Here is a 24,170-nt window from a genome sequence, read left to right as displayed (position 1 = left end):
CAATGGAAATAAAATATTACGGAAAGTATATTAACTTTGATCATTCAAAAAACAATAATAAAAATGCTGAAAACAAATACAGCTGCCTGAAGGAAATCTCTCTGACAGCAATTGAACATACGTTTTCTGTCATGACGTTGATATTGCATTACACCCAACAGATGAAGAGATACTTTTTCCCAACATGCCCAACAAATGACAGTTAATAAATCAATTTTCATCCATGGGAAAAAACATCTTTTTTATTTCACAGCATTTACGTAGTTAAAGGTGCAATATTTTTAGTTGTTGACCTTTTTCATGAATAGACTTCGCACCACCATCAAATTCTAAGTAGCCTGTTCATATAATTATGACTGGGAAAACTGCATTTTTCATACATGGAAAGGGGGATTTTCCCCATTGCCCGCCATTTTGGATTTATAGAAATAGACAATCTTAGGCTACTGTACTTTGATCATAGTAGGCCTAGTAAATCTTAGTCCATTATTTAGTAAAATAAAAAGATCAAGACCTAGACAGCACCGTTTCAATGAGCAGAAGCGCTATTGTAGGCCTATCACATCCACTCTCACTGGATACATAGGCCCTAATGTTCATGGTGCTCTATGCTGTTTCTATTAGTTCTAGTTTTTCTATTTCTATTTTAGTTGTTATTGGTTATAGTTCCATCTGTGATAACAGAACAGTGAAATGGTGGACACTTTCAGAGAAAGGCCCTCAGTTGTTCCTTCCTCTAAGCCCTTTCTGACTCAAACCACTCCTGAACAGAAACCACCACCTTCTCTTGTCTCCTTTTACCGTTGTAGTAATACATCTTGTCCACTAGAGTGCAGTGCCTAATCCAGGTGGAACGTTAGAATGCGCTGTTGTTTTTTTTACTTCTCTCTTCCATCCACCGGTGAATGAGACGCGTGTGAGGAGAATGGTGTGTCATCGCGTTTTACCCCTTTATTACACTGCAAAATACAATATGTGAAGTAAAGGTCCACATAAACTAAATATATCTACCGAGAAGAGTTGGAACTGAAGTTGGTAGGCCTACCTACACCCATTAGGCTAGGGCAGTGGTTCCCAACCTTTTTTCTTCAGGGACCCATATTTTTAACATTGTAAGCTTTGGTGACCCAATCGTACCAGCGCCCGCGCGACAGGGAGTCACATGATACTTTGCTTCCTGCGAAAACGAATCTGTTATTATTTTATTCCTCAATTTGTCTTCAGTCAAATATAGAATACATGTTTAATGTATCACTTACATTTTGTTGCTTCTATGCATAGTTTAAATGTTTTGTCATTTATTCAACATGGGCTATCTATGGTAATAAAATGAAACCCCTAAAAATCAAGAGGGCTTCGCGACCCACTGTGGATCTTTGGCGACCCATAGGTTGGGTCCCGACCCATAGGTTGGGAACCACTGGGCTAGGCCTATATAGTTTGAACGAACGCCGGACGCAATTAAGGAAGTTTATTTGTTCAAGCTAACCTGCTACTGTCAGTAACATGAGTGAGTCCAGAGAATTTAGAACACAGGTGAGTCTCAGGTAGGGGCCTAAGTAAAAATAGAGTTAGCTGCATAGTGGTGTGAAAGACGAGATGCTAAGGAAAGCCACATAAAACTATTGTCGGGCGTACAGTTTTTCCTCAATTGAGTTTAGGGGTCTACATTTCTCACAACAGAATAACAATTCTCAAAAGTTTTTGTTCAATTGTCACTTCCTGCCGTTAGCTGCGCACATGATCAAATCAGTTTCTCATTGTTTTCTTGTCCACCATTGAATGGTTGTGTACTATTCTCCGTTTTTTCGTAGGCCTAAGTTATCAATTGCTTTTGTCATATCACTCAAAAAGCTTTGTCACCGAATAGGCCTACGAAACTATCTCACCCCCCAAACATTTAGGCTCTAGGTCATTGTAGGCTTTAAGTCTTGACAGGCAAAATGATTTAGCCTACCAAGCTGTCATAATGTGTTACAGTTTTTCTCAATTGATTTTGTACATTTCTCACAACAGAATAATAATTCTCAAAAGTTTTTGTTCAATTGTGACATCCTGCCATTACCTGTGCACATGATAAAATGGTAGGCCCAACACTTTATTTTAGGGACACATCTATAGGCCTAGCACTAATACATACAATGTTAATGCCTGCATAAGTAATTTGAAAGGCATGTACTAAGCAAACACTAAGGCCTACTAGGTCCTTACTAAGGTTAAATTGGTAATAAATCCCTTATTGTGCATGAACAAGACATTTACGAATAGGCCTACATGCCTAACAAATGTTTGATTTTGCTTTGTACATGCCTTACAAGTTACTTATACAGGCACATTGTATGTATTAGTGCTAATAGATGTATCCCTAAAATAAAGTGTTACAGATAAAATCAGTTTCTCATAGTTTTTAGCAAATAGCAAATGCTTTTGTCCACCATGCAATGGTTCTGTTCAATTCTCAGTTTTTTCATACGTTATCAATTGCTTTTGTCATATCACTCAAAAAGCTTTGTCACTGAATACATAAAACTATCTCAAACCCCAAAACATTTAGGCCCTAGGTCAGTATAAGTCTTGACATGCAAAATGATTTACCAAGCTGTCATAATGTGTTAAGCACTGTATAATTTCCATTGGATTTTTGTCTATAAATGTGATATGAATTGGTAAATTGCTCGCAGGTAAATATTGACTCTCTCTAATCAAAGGCAGAAGAAGGGAAAGTGAAAACAGGCATGCAATACAATAATAGGCACTGTACCGCATTACATTACTCTATGCCTCATGTGCCTTTTATATTTAAGCTCCACGCAAAATTACAATATTTCCCTAGAATTTACTTGACTTGACTAGAATTTCACAAGACGGTAAGTTTAATTTATACAGTATCAGTGTATTGTTTCAAATTTATTTTGCTTTACAGTTCTATATTTTTCACATGGGCCTACAAAACAAGTAAAAAGGGGTGGTAGAGGGCGCATTTTGACACCTCAACCAGAGTTGGCTATTTTTTCTATTTTGCAATGAGAAAACCTGTCAATAAATAGGTCATACTCTAAATGTATATCTAGTACAATCTTATCTGATCAATGTAATATAAAGTGTAAAATAAAATTTCCCATCCAATATACCGGTAAACAACATTTCGCTTCAAAAAAGATCCTCAAGAGTGTACTAGTCAATTGACAACATGACAAACCGATTTGACTAGCTTGTCCATACACTATGACACAATGACTAACCATTCTGCTGGCACTGACACGTTCAGTAACACAAAAACTTGCTTTTGAAAGACAAACTAAGGATTTTGAGCAAGAGACTTGGTGTTGCAGGTAATCCATGGTGTTATGTCATCTGTCAAGCTGTTTTGAGAATTAATATTATTTTTTGCAAATTGTAAGAGAGATTCGAGAAATGTACAAAACCAATTGGGAAAAACTGTAAGCACTGTATAATTATATCCCCGAAACGCGGAGCGTCGGGGATGTAATGGTTTTGCGTGCGCCGCCGCCGCCGCCGCCGCGTCATCGTCCGCCACGGCGGGGAAGGTCTTTCGTGTTAACGCGATAACTTTTGAACGGATGTTTGGATTTGTCCCAGATTTTTTGGGTGAATGCTCTAGGGCAGGTTCATGAACTGATTCGAGTTTGGAGGTCAACACTTTCAAGATGGCTGAATTCAAGATGGCCGAATTTTTGTTTGGTCCATAACTTCTGACCGGGTGGATGGATTTGTCCCAGATTTGGTGTGTGAATGCTCTAGGGTAGGTTCATGAACTGCTTCGAGTTGGGAGGTCAACACTTTCAAGATGGCTGAATTCAAGATGGCCGAATTTTTGTTTGGTCCATAACTTCTGACCGGGTGGATGGATTTGTCCCAGATTTTGTGTGTGAATGCTCTAGGGTAGGTTCATGAACTGATTCGAGTTTGGAAGACAACACTTTCAAAATGGCGGAATTTTCATTTGGCCCATAACTTCTGACTGGGTGGATTGATTTGCCCGGTAACACCTTATTTTAATGGTTCACCATTTCAGTGAATCTACCATATTAGGTACAGTGTAATAACCAATGTAACAATATTTAATACCATTTATTATATGGTGTGACGTCATCGGTCGAATGCTCCATTCATTTCAACGGGGCTCCCCAACGTTCGCACGTCTGTTATTTTTCGATAACGGACGGGTTGGTCTATAACAGACCGCTGTCAATGGCAACAAGACTTTTCACTGCTAAAGCGACTTTTCAACAAGACTCTAATCAGCTGCTGTGATAGACAGCACCTGTTGTCCTGGCTAGCTGTTGCCTAGCGGTGTTCCACAACGGCACTGTTTTGTTTTGCGCAGCAACAATCTTAACATTAAATAGGCCTAAAGAAATGTCCCCGCCATGTGTGAATCATTTAAGTATATCCATATAATAAGCGGGTTAACTTTCGGCGAGTCGGTCGCTTTTGTGGAATAGCAGCACTTCAGAGAGAACAAGACCCCTCCGCTCCGCGTCGGGGTCTAAAGAATCTCTCTGTCGTGCTGCTATTCCACGGTAGCGACCTTCTCGCCGAACGTTAACCCTTACGTAATACTAGTGTAATACCAGTGTAACAATATGCAATATCAGGTACAGTGTAATAACGAGTGTAACAGTATGCAATACCATGTAATATAGTGTAATACCAGTGTAACAATATGCAATACCATGTAATACCACTTACACACAAACACATGATGTAAGTAAAACAAATGGCGGTGTTACACTGGTATTACATTGTATTAAATATTGTTACACTGGTTATTACACTGTACCTAATGTGGTATATCCACTGAAACATTAAAACAGTATTACCATTTGCCCCATTTTTTGCTTCATTTTCACAATAGTCGTTTGGTTTTAAGCCTATGCACGTCATGTCACGTCTGTATGTATCATATACGTTTACGAAATGGTGGACGGGAGTGGTAGGAATGATGGGGGACTGGAAGCGTTGCGTTTCGGGGATATACCTTAAGCAGTCGAAGGCGACTGCACAGGCAGTCTAGTTTCCATTGGATTTTGGTCTATAAATATGATGTCAATTGGTAAATTGCTCGCAGGTAAATATTGACTCTCTAATCAAAGGCAGTAAAAGGGAATCATATTTCAAAGAAAAAACAGGCATGCAATATAACTCACTGTAGGCTACTGCATTACATTACTCTATGCCAGGGGTGCTCAGACTTTTTCAACATGTGAGCTACTTATTGAGATGGGTGTGTGGAAGTGATCTACTGGGGGTTCGGGGGAGAACATTTGAAAATACAGCTGTTAGAAATGCAATTTTAACACAATATGAAAATGTATTTGTAGGCCTATAGGCCTACACATCAATAATAATGAAAGGTGAATCAGCGGTGAATAACAACCTCATACAGACCTTATTTAGGCCTACTGTAAATTACGCCTGTTTTTGATCACAAAGGGAGACCATAGTAGGCTATCAATATTTATTTATAATAAATTCAATTTTCATAAATGAACATAATATTAATGAAGACTGTTATTGATGTGCCCTCTTGGTTTTTGGACAGATTTTATGTAATCCCCTTTTCACTTTAATATGAGTGCAGAGCTATTTTCTCCCTCCCTGAAGTGTTATTTCATGTGTGCATGCTTGCTGTCACCTATTTGAAGGGTTGTTGGTTTGGGATTTCGTGGAGGACTTTTTTAATGCCGCTGTGAGAAGTAGACAGAACAGCGGTTTGCGGGCGTTTGGCGTTTTCACGTGGATGATATTGTCTTCGTGGACGTTACAGACATCCCTAGTTCCAAAAAATAAACAAGGAGACATCTACTGAATGGACCGAAAATCGCGCTCTCTGTCTAGCGGCCGCGCTGAACAGACCATTTGAAAAGACGCGCCTGCACTCAGGTTAAACAGGCACACATCATTCACTCTCCCCTCGCACGCGTGCCTATGAAATCTAATCGAAGTAGCCAACTCCACGCTCAATGCGGGAGTTGCATCTTGCCTGCACTTCTCAGAGCATGTTTTAAAAGGGGGGGGGGAAGCAGGGGATTGCCGGTGTTCGGGCTGTTGTTTTCTTCTCTGGCTGTTTCTTTTGAGCGGTGACGCTGCCTGTAGGCTACTAACTGAACATATAGCGCACGGTATCGGCAAACGTCTCGTGCCGTCCTATTTTTTTGTGCTCCGATGTTATGACTTATGAAGAGTTTGAGTGTGGCGCTTGACAGTTATCCTCCTTATCTGAAGACGTCGTTGTGTTTATGGTAGGCTATACCATACAGTGTAGGGCAGTGTAGACGCCTGGAGTTAGCCTGTCAGATCCTGGGTATCCATAGGGAACATTTTTTAGTTATTTATTTATTTTATTTTTTTAAAGTGTCCTCCTACGATCTACCAATACTGCCTCCGCGATCGACTGGTCGATCGCGATCGACCTATTGAGCACCCCTGCTCTATGCCTTATGTGCCCTGTATAATTATGCTCAAAGCAAAATTATAATATTTCCCTAGAATTTCACAAGAAAGTAAGTACAGTACAGTACAGTGCTATTTTTTTCACATGGGCATGCAAGACAAGTAAAAAGGGGTGGTAGAGTGCACATTTTGACACCTCAACCAGAGGTGGCTATTTTTTCTATTTTGCAATGAGAATGCCTGTCAATAAATATGTCATACTCTAAATGTATATCTAGTCCAGTCTTATCTGATCAATTTTACATAAAGTCAACTTTACAACATTTCTCATCCAATCTAAAAAAAGATCCTCTGAAATGTGCTAGTCAATTGACAACGTGACAAATCAATTTGACTAGCTTGTCCATACACTATGACACAATGACTAACTGGGCGAATAGACCAGCCGCGACATGAGCGAGGAGAGTGACGGAAGTAATTGACTTTGTATTGAGTCACGCGGCAAAAGCGATTCTGGAGACTAGAGGCGATTTGCGTGACGAGAGCGTCAGTTTGTAGTTGAACCAGAGACGATCTAAATGCATTAGAATAGAGAATCTTTGGTTGAACTCCTGGGAATGTTATGCAAATGATCTATGACGCGGCTCGGCAACAAGCCGCCACAGCCAATGACCACCAATAACCACAGCCAATGGGAATGTTGGAATGCTTGCATTCTGCTTCAACGGACATACTCTAGTAGTCGCATCATATCGCTCGTATCGGTCTTGCTGCACAGAAGCGATTCTCTGTCACTTCAATCGCGTCGTGGCTGGTCTATTTGCCCGGTAACCCTTCTGATGGGACTGACACGTTCATTGACACCAAAACTTGCTTTTGAGAGACAAACTAAGGATTTTGAGCAAGACACTCGGTTTTGCATGTCATCCACAGTGTTTTGCCATTTCGCAAATTGTGTGTGAGATTCGAGAAATGCACAAAAGCCATTGAGAAAAACTGTAAAACAAACGGTAGGGAATAGGTTTAATGGTCCATAGGGAGCTTAATCTACCAATTAGTGGAACAGGAGATTTCCAATGTAGCCTATGTAGCCAAGCCATTAGGATACCGGTATAGACTACCACAGGTGCAGTGTGAGATTTTAAACACCTGACTTTTACAGTTGTTTATTTACTGACGTGCATATATTTCACAGTTTTTCTCAATTGTGTTTTTTGTGTGTCTATCAAATCTCTCTTGCATTTTTGAAAAAAAGATTAGGTAATTTTTCTCATAACAGTTTGAACACTCAGCCAAACAGCAATGATTAGCATCGTCCTTAGCTGTAATTCAGCTCACAAGAGAATATTACATGTGATACAGAATGCTGAACTTTCAAGATGAAAGATCGAAATCCAATATCCCATAAATTATGAAACTACCAGGCACCAGAGCAGGCTTGTACGAAATTCCGAATTGAATTGAGAATGACCCCAAAATTCCAATTCAATTTTTGAATTTCAAAATGAATTGAATTGAAATTCCAAACAGGAAATGGAATTGCAATTCGAATTGGAATTGCAGGAAACTGAATTTCACAGAATTTAAATTCTAAGAAATTCAAAGCAATGACATAATACGGACACTAGGTGGTGGCAGGGATGGTCAGTATCTCGAATTCTTCTAATAAAAATACATTTCGAAATAGAAAGTAGTATTTTGCATTTTGTATTTCATATCAGTGAATTACAAGTATTTGAATTTTGCATCAAAGTACTTTGCCCCCTGTATTTTGAAATAAAAGAAAATACAATAGCTTACTTTCTCCTGAGCTATGCAATTACATTGTAGGAACACTAGATGGATCAAATAGTATGTAAGTGGAGCTAATAGCTATGGAATGTACAAGTGTTTGTCTGGGAAAGGGATGGAGGACTCAAGCTGACAATCCAAAGATTTACAGTTCAGGTAACATTGGCAGGTGACTACCTGACTACGAGTTATTAACGAATAACCAGCCTCAAAATTCTGAATTATTGAATATATGCTGTTGGATCGAAAAACGGCACTCTTGATAAAATATCACCGATAATTAAGCGGGCTTGCAGAGCAACGCCCGATTCTAGTCATCTCTAAGTCCTGTTTATTATTATTTCTTGGTTCTATTGTGCAGGGCAGTAAAAATAGAAAATGGATCTCCTCCTAGGCCTTTCGAGATAGAGACACCGTTCAAACACTAAACACATCCCCAAAACGTAGAGCTACAACACTTTCAAGATGGCTGAATCCAAGATGGCTGAATTGTTTGGCCCATTACTTTTTTCCAACATTTCTTTTAGCTTTGTTTTCTCAATAGTACTTTGTTTCATCTCTGCCCCAAAAGGCAAGCCCGCTTCCAGCATTTTCTGTGACAATGCAATCTAGTTATTATTGGTTCTCTTGTGCAGGGCAGTAAAAATAGAAAATGGATTTCCTCCTAGGCCTTTCGAGATAGAGACACCGTTCAAACACTAAAACGACCGGCTCGGCTTGGAGATCATTTCTAGTGATGTAGCGTGTCCGTGTCTCTTGTCGTTTTCCCGTTTTTGGCGATTTGGTGCAAGTTTGGGTCCCCATTGAAAACAATGGTAGAACCTTCATGAACCAAGGTTCCGCCACTCTAGAGATTAGAGTGTAGGAGGCTTTTTCGGTCATAAAACATCAACACTTTCACCTAGAAGTTTAGTTGACGCGTTGTTGGCGAGCTCTATGGGATGTCTAAAAATTGTCAAGTTTCATCTCCCAACTCCCATTACTTTTTAAATGGCAGGTGTGTAAAAACGACAGGGCTGGGTCTATGGCGTTTCCCATTCTGTCTTGAAGTGCCTTTTTCAAGAGGTCAGCGCATGTCCCACAAGAGGTCCATTTGTGACTGAACCGTTTAACCTATAAACTTAATTCAAAGACTGTTAGATCAAATGTATGACTCCGATCTGTGAGCAGGACACGTGCCAATTCCTTTTAGTTTTTTTTACAACGATCATCTAAAGACAAAAAACTGTTTCTGATTCTGCCCGCTGCATTAGAGCACCATACTAACTGCCATTCAGTCAATCAGAACAGGTGCTGCCAATAAAGGGTTCCATCTCAACGGTCACTTTCTCTCAACATTCTATTCTTAACGAGCACCTGCAACTACCATTCTAGAAGTCTATTGTTCAGCTCTTCAATGCAATGTGATATTGTCTAGCTGGAATGTTTAAGACAGCCAGCTGCTTGGCTCAATAGGAATGCTGCTGGATTAGAGATATGGAGGTTGTGAGTTTGAATCCCACTCAAAGCCATGTTGATTTTCAAAATTATATCATATGCAGTGTTCCTTAGCCAACGTAAAATGCCATGTATGTCATTTAGTATCAATGGCAAATGTGCTGGATTAGAGATATGGAGGTTGGGAGTTCGAATCCCACTCGAACCCATGTTGATTTTCAAAATTATATCATATGCAGTGTTCCTTAGCCAACTTCAAATACCATGTATTGTATGTCATTTAATATCAATGGCAAAGGGGCTGGATTACAGATATGGAGGTTGTGACTTCGAATCCCACTCAGACCCATGTTGATTTTCAAAATTATATCATATGCAGTCTGCAGTGTTCCTTAGCCAACTTAAAATACTATGTATGTCATTTAGTATATCCCCAAAACGCAGAGCTACAACACTTTCAAGATGGCTGAATCCAAGATGGCTGAATTGTTTGGCCCATAACTTCTGACTGGGTGGATGGATTTTTTCCAACATTTATTTTAGCTTTGTTTTCTCAATAGTACTTTGTTTCATCTCTGTCCCAAAAGGCAAGCCCGCTTCCAGCATTTTCTGTGACAATGCAATCTAGTTGAAATTGCCATTCTAAGCACCAAAGGTGCAACCGAGATCATTACTATTGCTGCACCATGCTTCACCCACAAGATTGCACTCTAAGGCCACAAATGGCGCATTAGTGACGCTTTGCAAGATATTAAATGGACATAATTTACAAGATACACTTACTTGTTTATTGAACTCATATACAGACCTTGACATATCAGTGCCATTAAAAAAAAGTTAGTTGTGCCAAGTAGCCCATTGTTTATATAACCTTCTCCATAATTACAAGAACTGAACATTATTGTTTGTGCAATGACTGGAAATGATGGTTACACAGGAGTTTGTGTGGTTTAAAGTAGGCCTACCTTTTATTACTTAAGTGAATTGAATTGTTATTTTTGGTCATGCCATACAAGCCATTGTTTGTGTAGCGAAGGGAAATTGAGTTTCCCTGCTAAGACATGAACCGAACCACTACACCAAATAGCCAGATTCATTTGCATGGAAGTCAGGACACACCCACATACCTAGTGATGGTCACAGTTTCTGTTGTATTTTGTGTATTTGAAAATGGGTATTTTGATTATTAATACAGTTACTGTTATGTATTTTGTAACATATTTGTAACATTTTCGAGCTGGGTACTTTGTATTGTATTTGGAAATACATTTAGTTGTGTCTTTGCCCATCCCTGGGTGGTGGTGTAGATTAAAATTCAAAGAAACTCAAAGTTATGACAACATAGGAACACTAGATGGTGCTATATATTTATCAGTGTGTGTCTGCAAGGTGGGTGGGAAGAGTCAATTATAGGTCACCTGTTGGGCTGCTTCCTAGCAGTGCTATAGTATTTAGGTGGGCCATTATTGATGTTCAGGTTTTTTTTAACTTCCATTTTGAGTTAGTTCTCTATTTGCTGTAGACCCTAGATGGTATATTTACATACATTTTTGGTATAAAAATAAGAAGTGTGAAAGTCATCTGTAGGCCCTGCATAACACTAATTATTATACATGCAAATACTGAAAATCACAATGGGGGCCTGCGTGGTTTATACAACTTCATTGTTATGTCATTTTGAATGCTGAATATTTGTAGTTAAATGTATTAGCAATATTTTTTGTTAACACTATTGTACTTAGTTACACTGTTATTGTTGTATTTTATTATTTTGAAAACACAAAGCTGTGTGCTCATCCACTTCCTGAATTGCAGTGAGTTTCAATTCCATTTTGAATTCCATTTCCTGTAATTCAAATTCAGTTCAATTCAACATCCTGTAGGGGTGGAGTCAATTCAATTCAAATTCAATTCCACTTCCTGAATTTAATTAAATTCAGAAATTCTGAATTTCGTACAAGCCTGCACCAGAGGTTTCAAAAGTAAAAGTACTTTTGTGGTGTGATTACAACACTAGCACATGGAATTACATATCTGTTACACCATTTACACCATTGTACCTAATGATAGACTGTGTTGTTACTGAAAACCTAACAAGGACCCACCACAAACTTGATACAACCAGTGAAGAGTTAGCTGATCACAAGACAGGTATACTGGTTACCCAGATAAGTTACTTGTGTTGGAAGGAAACAGTGTTTCTTTTTTTTAACTTTTACTTTTACTTTTGACACCTCTGCCGGGCACTTAGTGAAAGCATGACAATTGGTAGGCTACATTTAAATTAACATGACAAAAGCAATTGATAAGTTACGAAAAAACTTTTTCACCTGTACAAATGATACTATGAAGAACTTTTGAAAGTTTTGGTTCTTCTGTGAAAAATGTGCCAAACAAATTGAGGAAAAACTGTAATAATGCCAGTTTTCTGCTTTCTTCTTCTCTGCCAGATGTCTCCTCCTCCAGATCTGATAGCTCGATTTCAGCTGAAGAGACTGTCGGTACGGCTGGTCGACTGCCGCACAGCACCAGGTCAGTAAAGAAAAAACAAACAAAAACTACAGAGTTGAACAGAAATATAAAGCTACAAGATCTCAAACGCACATACAAATGCATGCCAACACACACACACACACACACACACACACACACACACACACACACACACACACACACACACACACACACACACACACACACACACACACACACACACACACACACACACACCAGTGTTAATTTCGTCAACCATGACTATGACTAAAATATTTCGTCAATGCCCTTTTTTGATTTTTTCATTTAGACTAAGACTAAGACTAAATTGGGAAGGCAATGATTAAAATATGACTAAGACTAAAAATGATTTTCGTCATTGTGACTAAGGCTAAGACAAAATTTTAAAAAGCTGACGAAATTAACACTGGTATTAAATAAAATAGAGAAAAAGAGAACCAGTGTGTGAAGAGGTTTTATTCTGTACAGTGTGATATATGTTAAAAAGAGAAGCAGTGTGCGGAGGTTTATTCTACTACAGTCAATGATATATGTTAAAAGTGTGTGGAGAAGTTCTGTAATGTACAGTGTTGACTAAAATGACAAAAATGACTAAAGATTGACTGAGACTAAAATTGATTTTCGTCATTTAGACTAAGACTAAGACTAAATTGGGAAGGCAATGACTAAAATATGACTAAGACTAAAATTGATTTTCGTCATTGTGACTAAGACTACGACTAAATCAAAAAAAGCTGACAAAATTAACACTGATACACACACACACACACACACACACACACAATTCCCAAAATGCTACAATCGACGTATTTGTACTCATTGTCATCACTTTAGACACAAAATCATAATCACTTTGGTCACCCAATGCAAAATATCTACATGGACATGAATGTGTAATGCTTCGGTATAAAAAGTGAAGGTCCAAATGAGCTACTTGCAGTCTAGTGTAAGTTTACCTCACTTTGGGGTCAACACACTGTCCCCCACAATACTTTTTGTCTGAAAATGTAGCTTATACCATTTCAATTTCACTTCTGGTTTTAAATCAGTTTATTGTCTCGCTCTCTGTAATGATTGTATACAACAAGTAAGCAATTTGATTTTGGAAAAGGTAGCTGTAGAATGAATTTATACACAATACATTACCATAAATTACATTAAGCATTGTTGAAAGATCTGCATAGATGAGCTCTATGAGCCCCATGTATTACCTCTCTCCGCCATGGCGTCTGAAACAAGTGTGAAAATGAGGAGAAAGCCGGACACAATTTTAACAGGAGTTGTTCTGACGAATCCTTTAATAATTGTATTCTCTTTCTTTAACTCATTTTCAAGCACTCTCTCTCCTCAACAGTCCATTGTTCCAATACATAGCCTCACAAGGGCACAACAATCTCTTCATAATATGCAAATTAGATATTACACTGAAATCACAAGTTCCTGTGGCTCGTTGTCTGTCTTATTTTCCTTTAACATCTTTCTTCTCTATTTAAGCTTTTACATATGACCAATAGTGTCATCATATCAAACATTTACAAGTAACATTCCACTCATGCACAAGTCTCCTCGTTTCTCTGCTCATTGTACGTTTGTCTTTCTCATTTGGAACCCAATCAGTTTTTTCCGTGTAATTATTTCTTTGATATTTGGGTCCTCACGTTGAGCACTTTGAATATCTGTTTGAGAGATGGGTTCAATGATATGGCCTGGCTGGACATCCTCCATGTTATAGTGATCTCAGCCTTAGAGCTGCTACCCATGGCACGTCATCCTCTGCACTTGCTTTATTGCCTTGCCAGATAGCCTCAACTACAGCAGTGGGTAGGTTTTCTGTGTATTCTCTTATACTCTCTCTTAGATCTATAGGATCCCTTGAGAGGGTGTCAGCGTCTCCATTTTGTTTTCCAGGTCTGTGTTTTTTAACATTGTTTATGCCGATGTAAAATAAAGGGTTTTTAAATGCTCCAACTACTTTCACTCAAAGGAAAGTGCTTTGGATATACAGTAATTCAAGTCAATAAAACAGAACACCATTGACACATGCCACCAGAGGGCGTTACAACACAAAAAACAACAAAACTCTCAATACCAGAAAATTGAACTGCATACAAGGGAAGAAATTTGGTGAAATAAACACCAACAAAAAAAAGAAACTGTGACTTCTCACATGACGTGAAAATTAGAATTATATAGACTTAATCTCTTTGCTGCTACATTTGTACGTTGAAACATGGCAGAGACAATGGATCGTGGATTTCATAAGAAGAGGTCTCAGGTTCATTCTGATGCTAGGAATTCATGGAGCTACTCTGACTTCAATTTGTAACTGAGGTGGCAGTGGTGCAAATGTCATACATCTACCATTGGAAAGGGCAGAAACTGAGCTTTCCAATGGTTCCATGCATTGTCTAACCTCTTAAGCTTCGAGGCTATTTTTGAGTTTTTTTTAAGGTTTTGCACAACGTCTACTTAAATGGTTCCTGTGTCTGCATGCTTTGACCCAGGTGAAAAACCCATATACTTAAAGTGTACTTTTTTTGACCGTACTTAGTACAAAGTGTACTATTTTCGGCGATTTAAAGTGCGCTTAATTGCACTATTAGTGCGCTGAAGCACTACTAAAGCAGTACTTTAGCACACTTGCAGCACACTGAGGATGCTAAATTGGCACCGCTTTTGGACAACTTTAAATGCGCTACAAGCATACTTTTGAAAGTATGCTCCAAACACGCTTTTCATGCATTCGTATGGCATTAAGAGTGTGCTTGAGTACACTTCTATAACATTTTATTGTTACTAGAAGTTCAATAAAAGTATATTAAGTTCATGCTTCTTTGGACTACATTGGAACATTTTAAGTCTGTAAAAAGTATATCATATTAAGTATTGTAAATATATAACAGGTACGCTTGAAGTATATTTACAATACACTCCCAAGTACATGACATAAATGTAATACTACAATCCATGCTGGTACTCAAAGCTTGTACATTACACACAGCCACATGTCACAGTAGTGTTACAGTATGCATGCCTAGCACGACTGACATTTACAATCATTACATTGTTACAGAGATTTCAGATACACCTATCACTTCATTTCAATCTTGCTCCACCTTCCTGCAGTTGATCACTTGATTTGATCATTAATGGTGACCCTCTATTCTTTGTTTGAACAACTAGTTCCAACTTACCTCCCCCCATAATATCTTGGGAAGTGTGAGCATATATATACCAGAACATATACGTGACCATCATAATGACGGTGGGAACATGGTCATTTTTTGTGTACCATTTTAAAATTTAAAAACCCCTTCAATAAACACAGAATATAACAATGAGTAATATTTTCATGCAAACCAAAAATATTCCTTCAAGATAAATGGCTTTCTGTTTGAGAAATGTAGCTCCAAGAAGTGCATTGCATGATGGGACATGCATGATGGTGCATGATGGGTAAATGCACTTTGTGTAAGCACACTTTGAAGATATTTGGGTGAAGTACAATCATGGTGCACTTAGAAAAAGTGTACTTGCAATATGTTAAAGCGATTTACTTTAAAGCGCACTATAGAAAATCACACTTCGAAGACATTTGGGTGAAGTGTAATCATATTGCACTTTAAAAAAGTACAATTGCAATATGTTATTAAAAAATACACTTTAAGTAAGTTCACTATTAGAACACTATTAGTATATTATTCTAAATACACTTTAGCCAAACATCTTCGAAGTCCACTTGAAGTATGGTTCGCTAAGTGTACTTCCTTTGAGAGCAACTTAATTACATCTAATTTTAAGTACACTTTAAATAAGCATATTGTAAACATACTTTTTCTTAGCACAAAAAGCACGAGTGCACTTTTAACATGCTAAGTACACTTCAGTCATGCTTTTATTGTACTAAATTGAACCACTTTTTCACCTGGGGACCTATCATGAAGTGGCTGGTACCATTTGAAAGTAGAGACTCTGTAGAATCCACAGGAGGTGACACGAAGATTGTGATGTACTGCCAAGGACTTACAGGGGTTAGAACAGGGGTGTCAAACTAAAATTAACCGAGGGTCAAAATCAAAATCTGGAACGAAATCACGGGCCAAACACAACAATTATTTTTTAAAAATGGACTAAAATTGTGCATGCATGCACTTCAATTTCACAAACACTCTTGTCTGTTCAAATGTGTCTGCACATCCTGTCATACAGCACATTTCATGTTCAGTTGTGGTACGCTGTACATTAATGGTGTATGTGGGCCAACTGTAATACACATTTGAAATGATCTCGTGGGCCGAATGAAATGGCTCTACGGGCCAAATTTGGCCCCCGGGCCTGAGTTTGACATCCCTGGGTTAGAACATCTTTTTTCTGAAATGCGGTCATGAAGACCCCCTAGAAATTACTACATTTCAGCAGTTTAGCTGATACATTTGGCCTTGGAAACATATTTAAGACTTATTCACAGGTCTATTGAAGCTGTTTGTCAAAGGGGAACTTGTTATAGCTATATATGACCTTTCCCAAGACAATTATGTGTGTATATACACATACTGTACATTTTGCCAAGTATCTTTTTGTCATTTTTTTAGTTAGTCAAAATGCACCCCCCATATAAGGTCTTACTGTACAAGAACCTTTTGAGCTAGAAGCCTTATCTTGGTCACATATGAAAGCATACCCCTTGAGGTGTTATACAGTCATCTGCCATGGTTGGATATGCCTTTTGGGTAGTATTACAGAGATGTTACAGTACTGTACTGTACTGTACTGTACTGTACACTATGTACAGGAAAATACATAGGACAAAGAGGTATTGTTGAGCAAATCTGAAATTCCTCTGTCCCTGGATTTAACACAGAAGGGTTATATGGCTCATTTGAAAACATGGACTCTGGACTATCATTCAGCCTTCGAATGGAGTTTGTAACTGTTGCTAGCAAATATGCCAACACGAAGCTGCGTAAAATAGGACCTGCCTACTTCTCTTCCAAGGCTTGTCCTTCAGGGTAGGAATGTCTCAGAGCCACACAGATGGTGCCTATGTAATCAGCAGAGTCTGGGGATAATGTGGAATACCATTGATCATATATATATATATTTGGAAGTGAAGGCAAAAACAGCACAATTCTTGAGGGGACACAATAAATTGATAATTTCACAATAAAATGGTGAAAGCATGACAATTGGTAGGCTACATTTAAATTAACATGACAAAAGCAATTGATAAGGTACAAAAAAACGTTTTCACCTGTACAAATGATACTATGAAGAACTTTTGAAAGTTTTGGTTCTTCTGTGAAAAATGTGCCAAACCAATTGAGAAAAACTGTAATATGCAATAATTTCACAATAAAATGGTTTAGTTTGAGTGGAGTTGTACAACTTTTGGTTGAAATAAAGTTTAAAAAAAAAAAGAATACACTTTCATGAACCTTGGATTGTAACAGACATTTTGAGACCATGCTGATGAGGATATGTTCATGTTTGGATGTCCACTCAGGAAGGTAGGGAGACATCAGATGGGGGGTGCTTGAGGGGGTCAAATTTGAAAGGTGACATTGTGTAATAAATTGATAATAATGCACATACAATATGTTCAAACCTCTGTAAAGTAGTGCTAAAGTATTCCTGAGGGTCTAAGCTTTCCAATGATATGTTCCTGGGTTTATAACACCACCTGGATTACAAACAATTGCGGAATGAAGATCAAGTTTAAGTTACAAGTCATTGGACCCGATACAGGGCCCTCCAAAGCTTAAGAGGCTAATAAACCATGTATGTAGAGAAAATAACTAAAACGGATAGTCAAATGTACCTTTCTGCCTTGTTTTTAGATGCGTCCTAGCATCTCTATAACAGGGTATGTCCGTCGGTCGGTTGGACTTTCTGTCTGACTGTCTGTCGGTCAGTCAGTCCGTTTGCAAAAGTGAGTACATTCCAGACTAATGCCCAGTTTGTCTCTTCAAAACTCCCCATTTATGTTTGAAATGAATGAGTTCTGATCAGGTGTCATATTTAATCATTGAATCACTCACCTCTTCAGAAAATTTGCAGTGTCAAAACATGTGAGTGCAGGGTCATTGTCAGGTTGGAAAAGAACACAATGACCAACATAATGAATATAGTTGCAAACAGTAATGTGGGGCCAAGCAGTGAACCCGGCTAAGTTGCCATGTCAACAGAAAGAGCTGACCAGGCAGGGGGTCAAAGACACACACAGTAAGTTTATACAAGCAGAAATGTACCTCCATCTTTGATGGTAGAGCCTTTTTGCTATGCGCCAAATCTGCTAGTCGATCTAGAGGATTCGGGGTGAGGACCTACAATCTTTTTGAGTTATCAGGAGTCTGTCTAGAATGTGTGGGCCAAATTTGTGCATTTTCCTATGTACGGGTCTATGGGCTGCCATAGACATCCCACAGGAGAAATAATTGACCCTTTTAACTTTTTTTGCTAAATGCAGTTCCCCTTTCTCACCATGTTTAGTGTGCACACCTTGAAGAGGGTGCTGACCATGTGTGACGGGTTTAGTTTTAACCTTAATAGTGGGGTCGTATTAGGCTCAGTCATTTCAAATTGGTGTTAAAGTTTGGTTTTCACTTCCAAGTTGAAGTTTAGGGTCTATAGAACAATTTGAGTTCGAGTGTCAAACACACAGATAACAAAATGGCCTGCGGGGGGCGCTCTAAAATATGTAAACTGCTATAACTTTTGATTATGTAAACCAAATTTAACATATGAGGTATGTATGGATTCAGCATGAAGAGGTGAAACCGGTGAGCTAAGTATTCGGTTACCAGATTAAAGACACACTATGTAATAAACACACTTTTAGCCAATGGACAGCAAAATCCAGGCTTTTTTAAGATAAAGGGTGGAAATGCCCTCAAAGTTGCAATGAAACATAATTTATTGTTACAAGCTATTGTAAATAAAGCCTGGGTTATCACTTAAGTTGATTTGTTCAGAATATCCCTGAAGCACACAGATACTTAGGATACCTATACTCAAATACGACAGCATAATAGTCTATTAGTTAGGGAAAGATATGGATATTTTGAGAAATCTGTGAACTAATTTCTTACCAATAGATTTTTTTACCATGTGTTCTTACAGGTGTCTGGACACACCTCACAATTTATCCACGGCCAAATCCAATGGGAATTTCCGTGACACCCCGTCAAAGTTGGGGTGCACAGAAGGCCTATGTAAAAAGTGGAACACGGAAAGGATGCATAATGGGTCATAACTTCTGAAGTAAACTACATACAGAGACAAATGAACACATTTTTACATACATTACTGACCCAGTGAATTCAATTGAGGGGTATTTTTGGACATTCGACCACATTTGAACCCTGTTTTTGGTCAAAAACGGCAAAAAATGGCCTTAAATGTGTAGAAATGTTCATTTTTTTAATCATGTTTCCAAGTTGTGTCCGTTATAACCACTTGCTCTTCATTTCTCATTTACAGTATGACAATATACTGTATATAGTCTGGGATTGATTATTCTATTGGTATTAAGCTGAAATAATAACTCAAAGTTTACCATTTTTAACCCTTTAATGCCCTAGACTGGAACCCGGAAAAAGGTTGTAGAAGGGGCCATAACTTTTGAAGTAAACTACATACAGAGACAAATTAACACATTTGTCCATACAAAACTGACCCAGTGAATACAATTGAGTGGTTGTTTTGGACATTTGACCACATTTAAACTGCGCTTTTGGTCAAAAAAACTGCAAAAATGGCTTTAAAAGTGTAGAAATTCAGTCATATTTTAAGTTTTATTGCGTCCGTTTTCACCACTTGCTCTTTATTTCTCATTTACAGTATGACAACATACAGTATAAGGTATGGATTTGATTATTTAATTGGTATTAGGCTGAAATAATACCCCAAAGTTTTTAACACTTTGATGCCCTAGACTGGAGCCCGGAAAATGATAAAAACATTTGTCAGAATGCGGGATAAGTTTGGAGGTAAACCACATATAAACACAAATGAGCATATTTTCCCATACAATACTGACCCAAGAAATGAAACGGAGTGGGTTTTTTGTCTTTTTTACTTTAGATCAAATTTTAAATGATCAAACTGTCATAGACGTCAGTGTGGTGGAGGTGCAATGGGGTGGGCGGGTGCTGGTGACTGGTAGTAGTTGGGGTGGGGATGGGGGCTTGGTAAATTTCCTCTATGTTTTTTTTTCTGAGAGCTATGTATCTCTGAAGTATATATCTGTATATTGGTATGATAGCTAGTTGGATCACCCTCTTTGGTAAATATGCGATTTGAGGGAAAAAAAAAGAAAACCGCCCAAGTTTCGCTTAGACCACTTCTGGCTGTTATTCCAGCTTTCTACAGTGGTTTGAATATACTACATATTAATTAAGATAAACATTTAACCTGATAGTTACACAATTCAGTTTGACAATTTTATTTATGTGTAATATGGCAATTCATGCCTTATCAAATCATACATAATCGCATCACTGCTAATAATAGCTTTTGTTGGATTTTTTTTTTTTTAAGTAGTTATCTCTGGAGGTATATACACTCTACAACCACTTTATTAGGTACACCATGCTAGTGCTATGTTGGACCCCCTTTTGCTTACAGAACTGCTTTAACTGCCTTCAACGATTCTCAGGTAGACTGTGGCATTCCAGAATAGTTCAAGTGGTGCTAAAGCCCTTACGAAAATCGACCATGGTTTTACTAAAATAAAGTAACCATGGTTTCTATAGTAAAGAAGAAGGATCACCTCACACTGGTGGACTTAGTTTTGCTGTTTTTATTTAGGCCTAGGTGAACAACACGTTACGAACCTGACGAAGCGCAATGCGAAACGCGTTGTTCACCTAGAAACTAAGTCCACCAGTGTGCGGTGATCCTTCTTCTTTACTATGGATTACTGATGACTGCACTTCACCAGCACCTGGAACCTGGCTGTGCATAGGAGTTCCAGGTCTTTGATAACCATGGTTTCTCTAAGTACTCTGAAACAACCATAGTATTACAATGGCTCATGCATGTTTTTTTGGGTAACCATGAAAACTGTGGTTCCTGACTAACCATGGATCATGGTTATTCATGGTTTTCATGTTTTTTACCAGCATGGTTTGTGTCTGTGTTTTAACCATAGTCACAAACCATGCTCAATAAACCATGGTTAACTGTGGATTTCATGGTCACCCAAAAAAACTTTTTCACATCCGTGGTGTAATGGTTAGGGAGTTGGATTGAAGTTCACTGAGTTGCAGGTTCAAATCCCATCCTTACCTCTCCCTACACCTTCATGACTGAAGTGTCCTTGAGCAAGGCACCTAAACCCACATTGCTCCAAGGACTGTCACCAATGTGTGTTGGATAAAAAGCAGCAGCTAAGTGCCCAATTTTATATTGACCAATGTTAGTGAGCCTGTGTGAGTTATAGCCTCATTTTCCTGTTCTTAGCTGACTGTAGAGGCATCTGGTGTGGTTTTCTGCAAATGTAGCCCATCAGCACAAGGTTCGACATGCTGTGCATTCAGAGATGCTCTAATGTATGTGTTTCTGAAATACTCAAACCAAACTCATCTCCCTTGGATTTAGTGGTGCTCAGCTGTATCTGGTTAGCCTGGCACCCACCAACAAAGTGCTCTGAGCTGTAGATGAATTCGGTGGAGTACAGAATAGGGTAAATGCTACTGGGGAATGCGGTTTCCTGTGGTGCACCAGCAGGGAAGGTGACAGAGGGGGAGAAAGGGGTCAATTGTCCTGGGCCCAGGGAGAGAGGGGGCCCAGAATTGGGTCTCCATTACATTGTATGTATTGAGTGGGGGGCCCTTTCAGATGGCTTTGTCCTGGGCACAGCCAAAGCAGTCAGCGGCCACACACTCTGATGTTAGGTCTCCCAGTCTGACAAACTGGGATGGTAGTCTGTGATCCAGTTTACCAGGTCAAGCCACAACCCCCAGCAGTTAATAGTCGTGTTTGCAATTCCGCAGATATTTGCATGATCACAGTGAGATTTGCTTGGTCTAATAAAGGTGGGGTTGAATGCTTGGCAAACAAGTTGGACAGAAATATCTAATGTGACTTCCCAAGACATAAAAAGCTGCTTCATGAAGCAGTGAGTGAACTTCGTCACAAACATGTGGACTCCACACACAATTCACGACAGCTAAATGAGCGCTAATCAAGGCAGATTACTGACGACATGGTGGCTACACAAGTAGCAGAGCCAGCAGTCTGGCTAGAAACCGGCTAGCAGCCACACTCCAAGCAGCTTCATGAGCTGAAGAGACTACACAGAACTGCCACTTTTCCATAGAGTGCAGATCCGTCTGGGCATGGACATCCGTGCAAGGAGAAAGGAAACTGGCCACTATGCCAAAAACAATAAAATCTGCCCTCTCCAAGAGTAACTGAAAACACCAAATGCTGCCTATAGGCATGAATGGCCATCCGGGTACTTTGCTCGTAACGCCCTGCGTTACGCCCCTTTATGGGGGAAATCAAACCGAATATCTCATCAACTTACATGCTACATCGGCTAGCCTATTTGAACACAGTCCATGCTTCTCCACGGCTGTTTGACTATATTATTTGAACAGCCGGCAACACAACATGTTTTTGGCATGTTGCGTGTGAACAACTACAGGTCCTTATCTTTCGTTTATGAAACCCCAACACCACCAATTGACTTGCATTGGCTGTTTTTCCCCACAAAAGGGCGTAACGCACATGGAAAACGTCACGCAATTCTAGAGTATTGGTGCCTACCGGTCACATGATGAGCCCTGTCACAGCAGATTGCCATTAGGTACTGTGGCCTGTTGTTAGTGGGTAGACAAAGTCAATTTTCCGAAAATCCTTCTCAGGCACAGGTTCTTGAGAGGATGTACAAACGTTAAATACAACAGCTATGATGTTTAACTTGCTATCAGACAACTATTCTCCAGAGACACACAGGTTTCGAAAATATATAGGCCTACGCAGTGAAAATTTGCCCGGCACTAAACCCATTTTTGGGCCCTTGGCACAGATGAACACAGATTTTCCATACAATGTTGACCCAAGAAACGACATGAAGTGGTTGTTTTTCACTTTTGGCAACACTTGCACAGCATTTCTAGACAAAATAAGCAATAAATGACCTAAAATGTGGCCAAAAAAATCACCACCTTTCATTGTTTCCAATGTTATTGTGTGATTTTTTTCACCACCTCTTAATTTATCATGTACCGAATCAATTTGGTTATTGTATTGGGTAGCGTATTATTAATCTGAAACAGAATTTCACTTTAGTGAATCTTTTGCATCAAATCTGAAAAGCCTTACACTTAGACTGATGAAATTCTTAATTTGAACCAATGAAAAGGCGGTTGATTTTCAACACATTTTAGGCTGTTTTGTCCTGGAATTCAGCTTAAATGTGTTCAAATGTCAAAACAAGCCACTCCATTTCATTTCTTGGGTCAGTATTGTATGGAAAAATATACTTATTTGTTACTGCATGCCTTTTTACCTCCAAACTTATCCCGCATTCTGACAAATGTTTTTATCATTTTCCGGGCTCCAGTCTAGGGCATCAAAGTGTTAAAAATGTAAACTTTGGGGTATTATTTCAGCCTAATACCAATTAAATAATCAAATCCATACCTTATACTGTATATTGTCATACTGTAAATGAGAAATAAAGAGCAAGTGGTGAAAACGGACGCAATAAAACTTGAAAATATGACTGAATTTCTACACTTTTAAAGCCATTTTTGCAGTTTTTTGACCAAAAGCGCAGTTTAAATGTGGTCAAATGTCCAAAACAACCACTCAACTGTATTCACTATTGTATGGACAAATGTGTTAATTTGTCTCTGTATGTAGTTTACTTCAGAAGTTATGTCCCCTTCTGCAACCTTTTTCCAGGTTCCATTCTAGGACATTAAAGGGTTAAAAATGGTATACTTTGGGTTATTATTTCGGCTTAATACCAATAGAATAATCAAACTCAGACTATATAC

At 38.7% G+C, this 24,170-nt stretch overlaps 1 long non-coding RNA gene across 1 annotated transcript in view; it reads left to right on the top strand.

Moving 5' to 3' along the window:
• The first annotated feature begins 1,455 nt into the window (after positions 1–1,455).
• LOC134442915 (uncharacterized) overlaps positions 1,456–24,170 on the top strand; it is a 27,761-nt gene continuing 5,046 nt past the window's right edge. Inside the window, exons 1-2 of the long non-coding RNA XR_010033495.1 lie at positions 1,456–1,536; positions 12,096–12,177. This is a non-coding gene — a long non-coding RNA (uncharacterized LOC134442915). The remainder of the gene's footprint in view (positions 1,537–12,095; positions 12,178–24,170) is intronic.

This window comes from Engraulis encrasicolus, unplaced genomic scaffold (genome assembly GCF_034702125.1).
Source record: "Engraulis encrasicolus isolate BLACKSEA-1 unplaced genomic scaffold, IST_EnEncr_1.0 scaffold_268_np1212, whole genome shotgun sequence".
Taxonomy (NCBI): Eukaryota; Metazoa; Chordata; class Actinopteri; order Clupeiformes; family Engraulidae; genus Engraulis; species Engraulis encrasicolus.
The sequence above is the reverse complement of the archived record's forward strand: the minus strand, read 5'-3'. Positions and strand labels throughout refer to the sequence as shown.